This window comes from Typopeltis vanoorti, chromosome 2 (assembly GCF_054136105.1).
Source record: "Typopeltis vanoorti isolate ZY-2024b chromosome 2, IOZ_Tvanoo_1.0, whole genome shotgun sequence".
In the NCBI taxonomy this organism is placed as follows: domain Eukaryota; kingdom Metazoa; phylum Arthropoda; class Arachnida; order Uropygi; family Thelyphonidae; genus Typopeltis; species Typopeltis vanoorti.
This window is the reverse complement of record NC_143550.1, coordinates 39,213,457-39,230,275: the sequence shown is the minus strand read 5'-3', so window position 1 is coordinate 39,230,275 and position 16,819 is coordinate 39,213,457. Positions and strand designations below refer to the sequence as shown.

At 36.8% G+C, this 16,819-nt stretch overlaps 1 long non-coding RNA gene across 3 annotated transcripts in view; it reads right to left on the bottom strand.

The window, feature by feature from the left end:
- The window catches only part of LOC150108934 (uncharacterized), a 353,210-nt gene that overhangs the window by 51,873 nt on the left and 284,518 nt on the right, over positions 1-16,819 (bottom strand). For 2 of the 3 annotated variants that reach the window (XR_016549409.1, XR_016549410.1), the window contains exon 4: positions 13,360-13,425. The exons of the other annotated variant lie outside the window; for it this stretch is intronic. This is a non-coding gene — a long non-coding RNA (uncharacterized LOC150108934). Of the gene's footprint in view, positions 1-13,359; positions 13,426-16,819 lie in introns of those variants that run through there. 3 annotated transcript variants of the gene reach the window in all.

Sequence of the window (16,819 nt, the reverse complement as noted above, 5' to 3'; positions counted from 1 at the left end):
ATTACCTGGACTTACTTAATTCTTTAAAATATTTTCTATTAATTTCAACTAGACTGAAAATCTGAATGCTTAGTAGTAACAAAAAAACTGATAATACGAACATAGTTTGTTCTCAAGATAATCTCAAGAACAATAATTACCGTCACAAAACAAGATGAATTTTCAGATTCAAATGTTTCGTTATGTACAAAAATCAACCATCTAAACATTTATTTGAGGACAGTATGCACATGTGGTTAATAAGATTCAATATATGAATACTGCTGTCGTTGACAATATATAGATTCCCTCGAAATTTTTCATTCCAGTACTTAAAAAAATTGCACAGTTGCTGTAAAATCTAATTGAACATTTGCTTTTTTGACAATGAAATATCTGTGGCCAGAAAAATTATTTTAAAATTGAAATTTTGCTGTTACCTTTCATGGTAAGACTCGTAAATAGAAGAAAAAAAATAATCGCTAGTAAAATCATTAATTTTGATTTTTGGAATGTTTAGATTTCAAAGTATTATCCAGAACCAAAGCTAATGGGAGAAAAAAAGGAGCAAAATGACAAGAAAATACAATATAAATATTTACCTATCAACAGTTTGATGAGAAGTCTATTGATGGGAATAGTTTTTGTTGTCTTTCCACAAGAATTATTCCATACTTCAGAATTAAGGATATTGGCATTTGATTTTTCCTTTGGACATATTTCTCATTGAGTTTTCTGCATTATTTCATTGAGGTATGTTTTATGGAATGCGGCATCTTATATAACTGAAAACAGTATCTCAAAAGAATTCATTTTAATATTGAAGCAGGCCAAAAAGTGGTTGCTTTTCAACCTTTTTTTTTATATATCGTAATTGAGAAGTTTCTATAAAACTTTCGATGACCTCAGTTGGAATTAGTACTATTTATTCGCTCTTTGAACCAAGTAGCGCGTGCCTAATCTAATATTAAGTAAGAAAATTGGGTCTTAAATTTTCCCTTGAATGAACTTCTAGTTACAACTCATCGTTTTTCTTTTGTTTTCTGAAATTATATTTGCATACTCAGTTGAGTGGTCCTTATCTATCCAATCGAAAGTTTAGGCTCCAAAATATAGTCTTCATTTTCTTTCCTTTATTTTTTTTATTCTATCAAGAAAGTAAATTAGTGAACTTTAAATGAACTGTTAATCTTTCTGCGTGGATCAGTTTGTCATTCTGTCAGCACATCTGTAAGTCAACGCTCTGAAAATAATATTTATAAAAGCCTTAAGAATAATAAGAAAAAAAAAACACGCACAATCAGCCAGAGATAAAACTCCGACTAGTCTACATTCATCATTCTCTTCAGTAGCAGGCACTCCACATCTTTTCATGTGAGCATCCTAACTTCAAGTGAAAGCTCTAGGGAAAGATTAAATGGATATTTCACAGAAAACGCATCTTAGAACTTCCTACGACGGCATTCAGTCTGAAAAGAAATATTTCCATTCTCTCATTAAAGTCCATTCATATTTATTTCTTGTGCCTGGGTGCGACAAATGTAATTAAAAGGGTACACTTATCTGGCTTTGGTTCTCAATGCGAGTGGAATTAATGGTAAGCTTTAATTAGCTCAAACTGCCGTAAATATCAGAATTCCAGGGGATAGTTAAGTGGGGTGTACATTGATATATGAAATGCCTCATTCGTATACAAGTGTGTCAATTGTTTGGACGACTGTCTTAATGCATTTCACGAGTATAAGATTAAATTAAAGAAAGGACCAAACTTGATTACATGCTGTACCCACTTAGAACTTCTTGGCGACCCTTGAGAAATAGATTGAAATTTCTGAACCCGAGAAAACTGCTAGCATCCTTCACGCCCGTTATTTTTATTAGTCATTAAATTATGCTTACTTAAAATGGTAATTTTATTTAAACTGTTTTATGTGGCTAGTTATTCTTTCTTTTGTCGAATGGGAAGCATTTTTACCAACTCACCAATGTTCGTGCGAAAGGCTGTAGTTTGATTGTAACATAACTTATTAACTAGTGAAACCATGAATTGCATAGATGTAACAGATAAATTAAACATATAAAACAACACATTTAAACAGAAAGCAAGTTATGTTCGGATATATCTATATTTTTACAATAGCAGTTTTCTTTACACAGCGACAACAATACATAACTCATGACTACTGCTTATTCCTAAAATTCTTCTTTAATTATTATTTCCATATCCTTCTAAAATATGCCTGTAAAACATAACGAATTTACGTTTTATGATATGCGACCTTTTAATATACTAAAGTAATTTTTTTCCAGTGCATGAATAGCTATGTGATTATGTTTCAGGTTCCAATGTAGAGAACCCTTTTTTTTTTTAATTCGGTTCCGAGTTAATCAACCTATACTCAGAAAATATTGTTCCTCCCCCCCATCCTCCCGGAAACTCGAATTTTTTTACTACCTATCTTAGAAAACTCGATTGTTGAACTCACACTATTACAAACAATACGAGTGTTTGGGTTTAGGATCACAAGATGGCAGATCTTCGCGATGGCTTTAAAATCATCAATAATAGCTATGGACTCAGCTTTCGGAAATGTTTAAAGTTTGAGACTGATCTTCACTCGTATCGATTTCCAAAATTTAAATAGTGCTAAGAGAGTACTGTCTACTTTTCTTGTCATCTTCCATATTTGTCTCTTTTCTGAATTTTTCCTTGTTAGAGTTGACTTCACCTTTCAAACTTGATTTTTACTACATGCAGGCACCTATTATCTAACTGTTTTTCATTCTTCTGAGGACGGGGGGGGGTGCTCTATCATCTCTGTATGAGACTGACAATGCGCCTTCTTTGAATTCTTAACCTTCTCCTAAATAGGAACCAAATCCAAGTCTCGTTAATTATTTTTTTTTCTGGAAAAAAAATCACCAATCTGACTTTGTCATCTAAAGTGGTGGAAAAAGTAATTAACAGACATTGTCAACTCTAATCGAGATATAAACTTAAATTTCATAATTTTTACAGCTTATATTATTCAAAAACAATTAAAATCCATGATAAATTACTTTAGAAAATCGTTTTATCTCTCTCTCTCTCTTACACACACACACACACACAAAATAGCTATCAAGGGGTAACGATAAAACCAACCTTTGTTATATAAGAGAGAGTGTCGGCACTAAATAAGAAGGTATATCCCTTTTCTCCCGGAGATGATTAACACTATTTAGATCAAAGATGCTCAACTTGAGCCTCGTAAAACCATTTTTGTAGCCTGTGGCCAATTTCAGTAATACGTTTATTTTCTACATTTGATGGACTACATAACTTTTTAGTTACTGTTTTCACGTTAGTTAGATAACATTGAAACCTAACTCTGTACGATAAGACCATGAATTTTCAACCTTCTTTTAATCCTTTGTCTGATTCTAGCCGCTAGCAAGCTTGTCCTTATTCTAACCTACATTACGGTATATAAATATTAGATGAGACCCGCGGGAAGAAGTGTCTGAGTTCAGCACATCTGGCTCATTATAAAATAATGCTACTGTACTGATTTAAAAGAAAACATAATCATATGTACACTATTTAAAAAAAGTTAAAGGGTCACTCACTTCACTACATCATCTAGAGGTATGCAGACATTTGTGGATCAATAAATAATTAATAGGACAATGTTCATCTCTCTCTCTCTTTATCCATTTATCTGTCTTATTTATCTCACGATGAAATAAGTGAGAGAAAAACAAAGTGAGACTATTGTCTCGGCAGGATGTCACTAAGAGGAAAAAAGTTAATTACCATCCCATTGTAGAACTTCATGCAACTGTAAAATTGCTTTTAACTAACTTCTTTCAGGTAGTACAAGAAGTGACGTACAGTCGTTAAATGAACAGCCACCTTCTTGATTATATAGAAGCACTTAATGCGATTAGCAGCTAAGCAGATTTTTTTATCAAGAGTTGAGCGTGGCATTATTGTTAAAGAAGTGCAATGATATTTTTCTTTCTAAAATTATATTAGTTATAATTTTTTATTGTATAAACTACGAACGGCTTCTATGCTTTAGTCAATATTTTAAGGAGATAATAGCATGTCTTCATATAAACTATTTTCTTATAGTTCTTATAAGAACTGGGCGATGGACTGAGTCCTTGACCCGTCTTTATCCCGTCATCTGAATGAAGTAAATCTGTGTGGATGGGGTGTTATTGAGCTAAAAAGCTCTAGTCATGGCTAGGTAATGGCAATAGCCGAGCCTCAGTTAAAACTTCATTGGTTACAGCATTGCCATTTGTTACCTTGGAAGTCCTAAAAAGGACTTTTTTTCATTATTCAGGATCTAAGATCCATGTTGGCTCATAAACTATTTTATAGTTCTTATAAAAACTGGGCGATGGACTGAGTCCTTGACTCTTTATCCCGTCATCTGAATGAAGAAAATATGTGTGGGTGGGATGTTATTGAGCTAAAAAGCTCTAGTCATGGCTGGGTAACGGCAATAGCCGAGCCTCAGTTAAAACTTCATTGGCTACAGCATTGCCATTTGTTACCCTGGAAATCCTAAAAAGGACTTTTCTCTATCCCTTACCATAAACTATGTTACCCTGGAAATCCTAAAAAGGACTTTTCTCTATCCCTTACCATAAACTATTTTATAGTCCTTATAAGGACTGGCTTAAAGGGGCGAGGCAAGAATGCTTTTCATCTTCCCCGTTATCTGTAGAGGACAGTGTATGGATAAGGTGTTATTGAGCTATTAAAGCTCTGATCATGGCAGGAGGGTAACAGCAATAGCCGAGCCTCAGTTAGAAGTTCATTGGCTACAGCATTGCCATCCATTACCCTCCAAGGGTATTGGATTGAATGAATCAATCACCGACTATGTAAGTAAAGGTGAAATCTCAAAAATACGGACGATCTCTAGGCCACTCCATAGTGGGCGAAAGACCGTCCTAATCTCAGCGTTGGTTCCACTCAGTGACGGGCTCCCCGACCACTGAGCAGAACCGCTCATATTCCGAGGAAAAGAATTCACCGGCAAGTACCCCTCAGCGGGCCGTGCCGGAGAACACTTTCCCCGGAGACTCAAAGTGCTCCCTTATGGCAAAACCTAAGAGAGCGAACTCATTTACCCAGGATAACAGCAACAGCCGAACCTCAGTTAAACTTCATTGGTTCAGCATTGCCATCCGTTACCCTATATGGGCATCTCATAATAAAATCAATCACCGTATGTGTAAGTAAAGGTGATATCTCAAAAATATCGGACGATCTCTAGGCCACTCATTCGTGGGCGAAAGACCGTCCAAATCTCAGCGTTGGTTCTACTCAGTGAAACTCGAGTACCGAGCAGAACCGCTCATTCCGAAGAAAATAATTCACCGGCACGTACCCCTCAGCGGGCCGTGCCGGAGAACACTTTCCCCGGTAACTCAAAGTGCTCCCTTAGGTCAAAACCTAAGAGAGCGAACTCATTTACCCAGGATAACAGCAACAGCCGAACCTCAGTTAAACTTCATTGGTTCAGCATTGCCATCCGTTACCCTATATGGGCATCTCATAATAAAATCAATCACCGCATGTGTAAGTAAAGGTGATAATCTCAAAAATATCGGACGATCTCTAGGCCACTCATTCGTGGGCGAAAGACCGTTCAAATCTCAGCGTTGGTTCTACTCAGTGAAACTCGAGTACCGAGCAGAACCGCTCATTCCGAAGAAAATAATTCACCGGCACGTACCCCTCAGCGGGCCGCGACGGAGAACACTTTCCCCGGTAACTCAAAGTGCTCCCTTAGGTCAAAACCTAAGAGAGCGAACTCATTTACCCAGGATAACAGCAACAGCCGAACCTCAGTTAAACTTCATTGGTTCAGCATTGCCATCCGTTACCCTATATATGGGCATCTCATAATAAAATCAATCACCGTATGTGTAAGTAAAGGTGATATCTCAAAAATATCGGACGATCTCTAGGCCACTCATTCGTGGGCGAAAGACCGTCCAAATCTCAGCGTTGGTTCTACTCAGTGAAACTCGAGTACCGAGCAGAACCGCTCACATTCCGAGGAAAATATAATTTATATAATTTATAATTCACCGGCAAGTACCCCTCAGCGGGCCGTGCCGGAGAACACTTTCCCCGGAGACTCAAAGTGCTCCCTTAGGGCAAAACCTAAGAGAGCGAACTCATTTACCCAGGATAACAGCAACAGCCGAACCTCAGTTAAACTTCATTGGTTCAGCATTGCTATCCGTTACCCTATATGGGCATCTCATAATAAAATCAATCACCGACTATGTAAGTAAAGGTGAAATCTCAAAAATACGGACGATCTCTAGACCACTCCATAGTGGGCGAAAGACCGTCCTAATCTCAGCGTTGGTTCCACTCAGCGACGGGCTCCCCGACCACTGAGCAGAACCGCTCAAATTCCGAGGAAAATAATTCACCGACAAAGCCCCTCACCGGGCCGTGCCGGAGAACACCTTCCCCGGAGACTCAAAGTGCTCCCTTAAGGCAAAAACCTTAAGAGAGCGAACTCAAAAACTCATCGCCCAAGTGGGTAAGAGCAACAGCCGAACCTCAGTTAAACTTCATTGGTACAGCTTTGCGTTGCTATCCATCACCCCCAAGGGCATTAATGAATCAATCACCGACTATGTAAGTAAAGGTGAAATCTCAAAAATACGGACGATCTCTAGGCCACTCCATAGTGGGCGAAAGACCGTCCTAATCTCAGCGTTGGTTCCACTCAGTGACGGGCTCCCCGACCACTGAGCAGAACCGCTCAAATTCCGAGGAAAATAATTCACCGACAAAGCCCCTCAGCGGGCCGTGCCGGAGAACACCGACCCCGGAGACTCAAAGTGCTCCCTTAAGGCAAAAACCTTAAGAGAGCGAACTCAAAAACTCATCGCCCAAGTGGGTAAGAGCAACAGCCGAACCTCAGTTAAACTTCATTGGTACAGCTTTGCGTTGCTATCCATCACCCCCAAGGGCATTAATGAATCAATCACCGCATCTCACGGTCGATTGATTCCAATTCTTTCCTAAACTATTTTATCATTTATACACTAAATTTGTAGGCAGGCAATATGCTCCGATTTATGGTGTCGGAATATAACTAAAAATTATTTTTGAAGTAGAGGCTGAGTGGTGGATACACGCACATCTAGAATATTTTTTTTTAAGTGGAAGCTTTTAAAGGATTCAAATTAAAGACTTTTTTTGGGGGGTGGGGGGTCTTGCATTATATGAGTACCGGCGCAATTACGGTCAATATATAATATATTTTAATTATGGGAGTTCTCAATTAAGTTTTTCAATTTCGTAAGAATAAAAATAATAAAATGTCTTTTTAATAATATTCAACTTCATTGATTGAATATTATTTTAAATTGCTAACTCGATGCATCATGATACATACCAAAACACGAGTTTGTCTTCTGTTTTTTGGACATTAATTTATCCTACTGACTGCTAAATCAGCCTCTGCACATGTCAGATATCTACTCTTTTCCCCAAATATTATTTTCTTCCAAATAACTGAAATTTATAAGTTATGCATCTACTCTATCTTAGAATGTATTTTAAAATCTCGGTCCTTGAAATATCCTTAATTTTTTCCGCATTTTGTTCGGAAGAGAAAAATTAAAATCAACTATCATTTCTTTGTGTCTTTGTAGCTTTATGTTTCCATATTTGTAGACCGCCAGCACAAAGACAGTTATAGGTTCGTTTCTAGTCAATGACTTAGCGAAACGTTTTTCCTTCAACCATTTTTAGGACAGTTAAGGTATTAGGTAATGTTTGACAGAAGTAACGTTTCTCCCTCCTAGAAACTCGGGTTTTCAACTCCCTACAATTCAGAAAAGTCCACTGTAGAACTCACGCCATTTCAAACAATACAAGTTAGGATTAAAGATCACAAGATGGCAAAAGTTGTCTGCCATACTGTCTCACCAAAAGTCTTAAAATCATCGATGGCCATTAACTCCACTACCGGTGACAGCTAACAGTGGAGTCGGGTTACACACCAACTTGAGTTGATGTTTAACCCGTTTTCAACTCACAAAAAAAAAAGGTGAGCTGGAAAATTGAACATAACATCCTTCTTGATAGTATATAGTTAAGTAGGATGTTTTTAGTTCAGTCAGAAAAGGAATTTGTTGTCAGTAAGGACTCGTATTGCTCACCAGTTGTTCTCGTTGGTGGAGATCATAAACTGCTGATAAAAATAACTATTATTAGAGCATCATCGTTTAGTTAAAACAAACATCAAATCATTACGAATATTTTTATGAAATTATATAATATTTAATTCCCGTGAAACATTTCATTTGCTCTTGCATCCTCTGTAAGCTCCGACGATATATAACGCAGTAGTTCGTTGTCAGAAAACATTGATAAATAAATGCCTTCTCTAACAGGATTATTTCTTTATAATTCTTCGCCAGCATCGAGTTCTTTTCAAGTAGAGCCAACAATAGTAAGCATCTAAGCTTAAATCGACCATCCTTCATCTGGTCACTTTGGTTTCTGACTGATGGTTCTGCTGAGAAATAAAATTTTTCGGATACAAAAAAAAAAAAAAAAAAAAATTCTCTTACTGAGACTTTGCCAAGATCAGTTTTTTTTTTTTTTTTTTTTCTTTGAAGACAAAAGAAAATACTGATTGATAAAAGGGAGATTTAGAATGACATTTGGGCTGCTTTGTTGTGCATTTTTGTTGATTTTTTTATCGCAAATTTCATGTTTGTTTTTTTTTTTTTCCAAAGATTTGCTAAAACACCAGAGTTAAAAAAAGACTTGTCAGATGTACTGAAAGCATTTGCCGGCAATTTAATACGAACAAAAACTATTAGCGGAGAATTCCGAAAAGTGGGAAAATAACTATAACTACTGCATTTTAGCAGAGTGACCGATATACTATATCGGTTTAGAAAATGTAGCGAAATACTAGAAATAAAAACACAGCAATTTTCTCTTTTCCACTAGGAAAAAGATAGTTGAATCGTAACTCTGTTTACTTCGAAATAAAGCAACAACATACTGAATTAACTTTCATTTCTTACCTCCAAACCAATCTTAAGAAAGAAGGCATTATTTCTTTAAAAAAAGTTTCTATGTCCATTTCTTTAATCATTTTGATAGAAAAGTTAAATATCAGCTATTTTAATTAAAAAAAACAACAAATAAACATTATTTTTCTAGAGGGAAAAATCTTGAGTTAATTTAACTTTTGAAACATATTTCTTAGTATACGTTAGAGGGGAGGGGGTATTCATTTATCTTAATTTTAAATATCTCAGTTTGTTAGGGTGTATAGATGCTTTTGAGAAGAATTTGGTTGCTATAGTCTGCATGAAAGTGTAAATATAGGGGACATTTGTGTCCCGATGAAGTTATACAGTTCGTACGAACCATGGGGGGCGTTCAGAATCATTCTGAGACATTTATTTTGCACACGTTGTAACTTAAGAATATTAATATTAGCGGTATCGCTCCAGGCCGGAGAAACGTAGGTGAGTATTGGACGAACCATCAATTTATATATGAGTAGTTTGATTCTGGTGCTCACCTTACTGTTCCTGTTAATTACTGGATAGAGCTGGGCTATGGTTTGTGATGTTTTTACACGGAGTCTTGATATGGGAGCTGAAAATCAGTTTTCTGTCTAATAGTACGCCAAGATATTTGATCTCAGTTAGCCATGGAATTTTTGTGTTAAATAGGAGGATGTCTCCTTTAGGAAGCATTAATCTTCTGGAGAATAGCACGGCTACGCTCTTCTGAGGATTAACTTGGAGTTGCCATTTGGTGAAATATTGTTCGATTGGCAATAGGTTTTCCTGTAGTTTCTTGATGGCTAGGTGCGGCTTTAAAGATCATGCGCGTATAGGGCTTTGATTGATGACAATGGGTTGTGCGGGATATCATACATGTATATGGAAAACAGTATCGGTGCCAGTAAGGATCCTTGTGGGACTCCAGCCAAGATGTGTTTTTGTGTCGAAACTGTACCGCACATCCTAACTTGCATGTGCCTATCGTAGCGGTATGACTTAATTAGATGAATCATTCCCATTGGTATTCCAGTTGATATCAGTTTGTATAGCAAACCATAATGCCAAACCTTATCGAATGCACTGGTTATGTCAAGGAAAACAGCCCAGTGCATTGACGCCAGTTAAAACCCGTGGGGATATATTCCACTAATCTGTATATTTGTTGCGTGGTGCTGTGAAATTGATGGAACCCAAACTGCTCCCCAGGAAGAATATTTAGCTTGTGTACTGATTCTTGGAGTCTGATAAGAATTACCTTCTCGGCGATTTTGCCCAGGTTTGAGATGAGGCTGATTGGTCTGTAACTTTAAGGCAATCGCGGGTCTTTTCCAGACTTATGGATTGGCATTACGTCCGCCAGCTTTCAGTAGGAACGGAAATATTTGTAGTGAAGGATGGAGTTTATTATATTTGTCAGATGCACAATAGCTCTGCGAGGTAGTAGTTTTACCTCCTTGTTGGAGATGCCTTCAGGACCGGGAACCCTTTTTGTTTCTTGATTATATCATATATTTCAGCAGGTGATGAGGATGCAGTTTGACTGGAGTATGTGACAGAAGATTTGAGTGAACATCTGACGTGTCGATGGATCTTATATATGCGATTGAAATCGAAATGATCATATGAGGGTTTACATTGCTTTTCTAAATGTTTTGCTATTGATTCAGCTTTATCTGCTTCGGTGTGGATGAGGCCTAGATCTGCTTGGAGAGGGGGAAGAGGTTTATTTCTGTTTTTAATCTTTCTGATAAGATTCCATATGGAGTGGTTATCAGGAGAGATGGAAGTCAGTTTTTCTTCCCAAAGTTGACTTCTATGGGCTGTGAGGACATCTCTAACTGCGGAGTTGAGTCTGTTTAAGACCCGTTTGTCTTGTGGTGCCCTGGTGTTGTGGTATCTTTTTCTTGCTTTGTTTTTTTTCCCTGATCAGGTTCATAATATCTTCTGGCGAGTGGTTGGATTTGTGGGTAGTTGCGGAGGTAGTAACTGCTGCACAGGCTGCATTAATTTGTTCAGTTAGATCTTTTACTGCTGTTTCAATTTCCTCTCTGGATTTTATGATGGGTACGGGACCAATATATTTCGTGAGTACCTTGGACAACCTTTTCCAAGGAATGAATGAGTGGGAGAGGGGGGGGGCAGTTTTTCTTGGTTTCCCATCTTTAACGGTATTGGATTGTGGTCAGATGATGGATCATTAAGTGTCATTATACTGTATCGGAGTCTGATATTCTGTAGCATGACTATGTCCAAGACATCAGCCGGACCATATGTGTTGTGATGGGTGGGCTCTGCGGGACCTACCACAACCACGTTGTTGAATCCTATATAGTTTGCTAGTATGTGTCCGTTTTTGTTGGTAGAACGGCTGTTCCAGACTGGATGCTTGGCGTTTAAGTCGCTGGCCATGGTGGTAGGCTCTCTGGTATCCAATATGGCGTTCAAATCTGAGAGTAATATTTTTTTTGGAGGATTATATGCTGCGAAGATTTTTAATTTGCCATCCGAGCTCGTGAGAATCTCAATGCCGGTGACCTCGAGGTTAGTGGTAGGAGGGATGTTTATAGAATGATGAGTGATGTAATTCTTAATGAAAATGGCAGTGCCGCCGCCTCCTCTGTGGGACAGTCTGTCTGTTCTGTACAGTTGATATCCCCTAATTTTGGGGTTGTCTGAAGGTCTGAGGTGCGTTTCGGCTGATGTCTTTGGGTGAAGTCCTGTAGTTCTAAGATCTTACTGCTCAGGCCGTTCGCGTTCCACGCGATGATCTCTAGTGAGTCTGGTTTTAATTTATTCCTGTTCATTAGTGAGTGCGGTGATGATAGTTTGTGTATCCTTTAGGAATCTTTTAGTGGAGGATGGTGAGGGGTTGGATCTTCTAAAGTTCAGCAGCGCAGCATATTAGCTAGAGAGGCGGTGATGATAACTGTCAAATTTGATAGTGGTGCTAGCTGAATCTTTTCTTGAGTTGACTTTTTTTTTTGTACGAACTACGTCTGCATATGTCCTTGTCTGACTCTGTTGAGATGATCTTTTAAAGACCTCTGGTTTCAGAGGATGGATGTCTGAGCGTTTTTGCTTGTCCGTTGGGGACTGTGGAGTTGTGGTCTCTGAGATAGATCTTCTAGGAGAGGAAGAGAGTCTGCCTGCTTCCGACTGTCTGTTTTTCGGGTGAAACCTCTATAATTGGGGATGTAAGGACTACCGCAGTTGGCGCATTTTGCCGGGGTAGTTTTTGATTGTGTGCAGGTATTAGTAGGGTGGATTTTTGCATACTCCAGGCATTTGTATTCTGCCCTGCAGAGTCTCTGAGCATGACCGAATCTCTGGCATTTCCCAGTTGAAGCCTTCTTTCTCAAAGACTCTGGGGTGATTCGGAGTCCACATACTGACTTAAGGTCATAGATGTTTTTATAGGCTTGATGTATCTCTATTAAAACTAGAGGCATAGGGGTTTTGTCTGCTCTAGTCATCCTGCTGACCTTGATGGATGGTATGTCCTGGTGGCGGAGGTCGGCCTCTATTTCGTCAGAGGTCATGTCCTCTGTAACACACTTTCAGATTTTGTTCCGAGCTAAGAAGGAATGCATGGTACTGGACATTATTTGAATCCAGTTCTTTTGTTAGTTTTCTAAAGTCTGTTACGGTAGCAGGCTGGATTTTAATTCCATCATCCGTATTTTTAGCTGAGACGTACTGTATTTGTAGGTTTGTCATGGTGGACCTTAAGTGTGTCCATTTTTTTTTCCCGGAGGACAATCGGAGGTACCCTTTTTTTGGGGGATTCTGTGAGATCAAAACTGGGAGTGTCTTCTTCCATACCTAAATCCATGAGAGGTTCTGCGTCAGAGGTTTTACGTTTCTTACGTGCCCGAACTTCTTCGAAGTCTGTTGAAGGAGAAATCATCAAATCAAGCTTCTCCTTTGTCTCGGGAGTGTCTTCAGACTGTTCGGTTTCTCCTGGCAAGGAGTAGAAAATCAGACTACCGAGCCATTCGTTTTCCACTGTTTTCAGTATCTTTTTGAGAATGCTAATCACACGCCCTTTGTTGTTGTTGTTGAGCGATTTAATATAAGCATGATCTTCGCTCATTGTGAAGTATTTAGTACAGTAAGTTAGCAATGGCGGTTAGGTCTAGCGAATTGCCTTATAAATATAAATACAGTTCACTTACCTGTGTGTGTTTTGTTTTAAAAACCTCAATCACTTCTGTTCTTTTGAATCTTGCAGTTTCAGGATTCCAGAATTCAACTCACTGACTAAAGATACTCGCGAACTACATAAAAAACTTCTTCTTCGCTAAAGACCATCACAATCAGCACCATCTTATTGTCCTTCAGATAGCCTTAACAGCGTAGTAAGAAAGCGTGCTAAGCCTATTTACATCATAAGAATTAATATTTGGTGTGGTTATAAAAATGCTTAATATTTATTAAATCTAATTTTTCTAATTATTTATTACACTCTTTTTCAAAAAAAGTATTTAATTGAAATTGGGTACTTAAGGATTCTACTAAAATTAATCGATTTATCTCAATCATTTTATGTGAAAAACTGGCAAAATGATTATAAATGCTAATAATTTTTTTATCATATGCACCAGTAAAAATAAAATCTTAACTAAAATTTACCTCATCATCTCAAGTTTTGGTGATTAAACCACGCTCTTATTATAATTATAGACACCTTAACTTATTGCGTTTGTAATTTTGTTTAGTCTAATTTTGACAATAAAATGATTAAAGTTTTTCATTGCCTCTTTTTGCAATTGGTCAGGCTGTTATGACGTCACTGCTCAAGAAGATTGCTATTAGAAAATTTGCGCTGTTTTATATTATGATTGCTTTTGCTTATTTTCACCTATATTTTAGATTGTTTTTATTTAAATTTTAAGATTGTTTATTAAAGATGTAAAAGGTTGTTAAAGACTGATACAGAAATACAGCAGAGAACGAAAAAAGGTAACTTTATTTTCAACCTCGTTTCTCTAAAATGGAAAAGTTTTTTCTTTTTCCCTAAAAGCTATCTTTACGGAGAAAACAAATGCCGAAATCGAAATTTGAACAGCGAAGATACTTAAAATAGTATACGTGTCTTATCTACTGGATATCTCAGCACTTTCTCGGAGTTTTTCGATAGGGAGGACAAGTCTGTTTCGCCACTAAGTGTATGGGTCCGTGATCCAAACTAAAACGCCGTTTCCCGCTGCCAAATTCACTTCTCGCCCATCACGTCAGAGTTCGCGAACCGTGAGACATTTGTCGTGATCGAGAAGTTCGCGCTCCACTTCGAACTGCGTTTCAGCGTTTTATCTACACGTCCCCCTAATCCTACCCCTATTTTCTTTCACAGTAATCTTCAGAAGGGATATTGTGTCGTGATTTGAAACCAAGATATAAAGGAGAGAAAGAAAGAAAAATCTAGATTTATATATTACTTTGATTCTGAATTGTATAAAAACGATTTTTTTAAAATCTCTGTTTACTTAAATTATTTTTATTATCAATAATTATATCAAAGCCAGTTTGGATTCGTAACCTACTTTGTACAAAAAACGAAATAAAAAAAAAGTAGTAAATAAAAAAAAATATTGAAATAGACAATAAGACTGTTTCCAAATAATTTATAAATAATAGATGTAAACTTTATGAAAGGGATATTGTTTACGTTATTTTTTTATTTTTTTAGTAAAAAAAATATATTAACGATAAGCTCACACGAGTCCGATAGATGGCGCTACTACCACATGCCTTTTCATATAGCAGTCGATTTAATTTCTATGAGATTAATATGGAGGTTAATTGCAAAGTTTTCTCCTAGAATTTATTATTATCATCATTATTTCAAATTCTATATAAATGTACAATATATTTCGATATTTTCAGGTGATGTATTTAGAATTGTACCTACAACAGATGCACCTATCTACAACCCCCACAATGACTCCTTTGACTTCATGGAGGTTTTAATAATAATAATTTTAATAATCGGGATTGAATATTATTATAGAACTATTAACAAGATAGAGGAATATAGTTAATCTATACTTTTCTGTTTTTTTATTATTATTCATTTGTAAAATCAATATTTATTTGCAATTTTTTAAACTCCCATGAATTTATCATTTTTTTTTTAAATAAATAAATCGACATGTTTCTCTTTAGGTGAAAAATTTTGTCAAAGCAAGGGTTATTTGACGCTGCTACGTTTGCAATATTCGATGTCATGTTTTTAGCCTATATACATAGAAAATGTGTTCACATACTTGCATCTTCACATTAAACTCCTGAAGTAAATATTTTTAACATAGCCCTCTTGCCGAAAAGTTACTGGAATCCTACAAGAATATAGGAATAGAATGAGGAGTAAATTGCCGGGGTGGGGAAAAGAGCTACACTTTACTATTTGTGTAGGCATGCGTTTTTTTTTTTTGAGACCAAATGCATTATAATAAATGACACTCAACTTCCTTGTTGTTGCACTAGATCAATCAAGAATCCATGCTTCAGTTATAGTGATTTGCGCGCATGTGCGTGTATATTTGCTTCCGTAACTAACAAACTTGCCCAATAATATACGCAGCTCAGGCAACAATCTAAACGTTTTTATATCGATACATAATGTTATCAAATACTTAAGAATGAAAATATTCTTATTATTTATTTTTATGATCTATTTCTACAGAAGCAAATCCATATCCCATTGGCTTAAGAGTGAAGAATACAAAAATATCTGCGCTTGCAAAAATTCAGCCTGCAAGACATGATTTCTAATTAATGTAAATTCTTTTGATATATTATAATATAAAAATATTTTAGAATAATTATGCTAAAACAGAATGAAAGAAAAGCAACAATGTATAACATAATTCAACATCAAACATTTCGTTTTTTTTTTCCTGTGATGATTCCTCCCCTTTACCCTCCCCTTAACTACAGCTTAACTACAGTCATTCACCTGCTCCCCCCTTGGAACTTAAAAAATTTCAAAGAACTCAAAAATAGCCCCTCTTCCGTACAATGAGTGTAATTCTAGAAATTTAACCGTAGTGTGGATGATGGATGGAGCAGGCTCCTACTGAAATCTATGAAGATTAATGATAATTGCTACGAGGTGATGATACGTGAAAATTCACCTTAATTTGTTACATGTGATGTTTCAGTCCATCATTATTTTAAATAAACTTCTTGTAATTTTTATTGTGGTCAGTTTTTATAAGCGTACTATAAGTAATTGATGTTATGACTTTTGGAATGGATGAAGCTATAAATAAAAAACTACGGAGTGAAATATCACGAATAAAATCACTCTCTGTGCCGATATTTTAATAGATCAGACACTTCAGTTACCACACATCTTTTTGACAGAAAGCGAGTATTCACACATCTTTGATATTTAGAATATTACTTTCATTACACTAGAAAAGCTTTTGTGGTAATTGAAGTGTCTGTTCATTGAGTTCTTTCCTCTTTGATCCTTTTCTCCAATGACGCAGCGTTCATTTCCGATTGTGTGCTCCCTCCCTGTCCATTGTTATTCTGGGATCTCTCCCTCTAGGCAGAATTCGATCAGTTGCAGCAGAACCTGCTTTCGGTGATTAAGAAAAGCAATCGAAGGTGGGTAACCCACAAAGATGGAACTATTAAAACTAATCAAGTACTATTATCGCATTAACAAAGGTTATCACTAATGATGTGACTTTAAGCTTATTTGTGTTGCTTAGATGGACTCTATATATTTAATCTTTTGCTTTGCAATGTACCAACCGAC